The sequence below is a fragment of the Hermetia illucens genome, chromosome 4 (assembly GCF_905115235.1).
Source record: "Hermetia illucens chromosome 4, iHerIll2.2.curated.20191125, whole genome shotgun sequence".
In the NCBI taxonomy this organism is placed as follows: domain Eukaryota; kingdom Metazoa; phylum Arthropoda; class Insecta; order Diptera; family Stratiomyidae; genus Hermetia; species Hermetia illucens.
Window position 1 is genome coordinate 9,909,098 of NC_051852.1, and position 1,856 is coordinate 9,910,953.

The 1,856-nt window shown below is 33.5% G+C and overlaps 1 long non-coding RNA gene across 1 annotated transcript; it reads right to left on the reverse strand.

Moving 5' to 3' along the window:
- Nucleotides 1–695: 695 nt before the first annotated feature.
- LOC119654732 lies at nucleotides 696–1,334 on the reverse strand. The gene is made up of 2 exons (XR_005249842.1): nucleotides 1,194–1,334; nucleotides 696–958 (listed from the first exon to the last, which is right to left on the reverse strand). It is a non-coding gene; the product is annotated as an uncharacterized LOC119654732 (long non-coding RNA).
- Between the last annotated feature and the right edge of the window lie 522 nt (nucleotides 1,335–1,856).

The following is a 1,856-nucleotide window of genomic DNA, read 5'->3' on the forward strand; positions in this document are numbered from 1 at the left end:
TGCGTAATATTCATAAATTTCCCATAATTGACCCCACCATTTTTAAATGTCATTCGAAAGCTAACGTAATGATGGGGCTTTTGTCAACTTTCCAGGCTTGTAAGTTTAAAGTTCGGTTACAATATTGCATTTTGAAATTTAGATCACAAATCCAGTTTGAAATTTCTTTTAAAGTTATATCTCTGTAGCAACGGTGACTTTTACAATTAAAAAGATATCCAACAGGTCAAGGTTTTTGACACTATTCACGAAAAACACTATAACTCTGTAGCGCTAAAAGATAGAGTGGCCATTTCAGGGATGAATTTTCCTCAAACGTGTCGTGCTATCCACCATTAAAATGTCTACCATCATCAACGGGGCACCCTCTATAACGAGAAAATTTATGAATGATATCGCATTCGGCTGGTTGTGCATAAAATCCGGCTCAATAGGTTGCGATGGGTGTGTCACTTAATCCATGCGAGTGAGGAGGATCCAGCCCGGAAGGTCTTTGAAAAAGAAGATGTGTCACACCCTGCTTCATATGGAGCGATGGCGCATATATATTTTCTATTTTGTATCTTGCATTGAATATTAATGCCTTGTAGAATCCTCAATTGCCTTGAAGTGTGCTGTCCTGTTGAAAAAAAAACATTAAAGGATTTTGGAAAGGAAAGAACTAGAAACAAACACAAAAATCCACGTGGGTCCTATTCCTTTTGGTGTTCTATTTATTTGTATAAGAAAAACATCCTTAAAATAGTTTTAATTGTATTTTATTTTATTATTTTCATTTTCTCGAGATGATTGGTTAAATTAAATCCATTTTTAATAAATTCTTTTGCTGGTGGTTTTCTCCACTTTTTATGGGACCGTGTCTCCGATAATACTTCCGTTGCAAGCCCAATCTGTACGCATTTTATCATGACTAATTGTTTTTTTCTGCATAATTAATGAGTCGTGCGATTACATATTTCTAAGAACAAAATATTTAGTAATATCACTTTAGATTTCATAAGAAACAAAATTTTAAATTCACTGAAAGTGGACATTTAAGAATAGAGCAATGTATCCTTTAAATCGTTGGAGGTTCAATCACAAAGAAGCCCTTCACTAGGCAGCTAACAACTTCTAGTTTCCATATATAGTTAGGTGCCCAATGATGGGCCGGTTTGTAATCGAAAAATTAATTATTTTTTTCAATTTAACACTTTTTTCACTGAAAAAAATAGCAATTAACACTTCAACTTCTTCCGCTAGTCATATGCCAACTAGTCGACTTGTCGTGACACAGTAAACTAATCGTGCTCGGAATAATCTGAAAACCTTCCAGGCCGGATGTAAATGGATTCACAATTTAAAAACGACTAATTCATAATAAAATTATTCATGTCCTTTATATACAATATAAAAAAATAAAAACCTTATGATAAGAAATTAACCGACGTCCCCTTGTATAATTTTATATGTGTGGGTATTTAGTGCTTCTGATGATAACAACACTTGCATATTTGTGGTTGGTCATTACAATATGCATGGATTCTGCAAAAAAGAAAAAAAAACAACTTTCGGTTATGGAAGTGACCACAGTGAGTTTCTGATAAAGTTCTTGTACTGAATGTTTTTCAGCGCCAATAGCAATCGGCCTATTTGGTGACGGAGAACATTAAATACTTGTTATGTACTTTAGATACAATGAATACAGATAAATATGAAATGGTTTCTTATAGTAGTTTTAGTGGATATTACTCCGCGTCTATGAGATGAAAGCTACTATCGCCGTAAAATTTATCACTTGAAACATTCCAGTAACCTTATAGTACTGGAATTTGGAAATCAAGCAATATCAAACTTGTTGAGTTAATTTATTTATC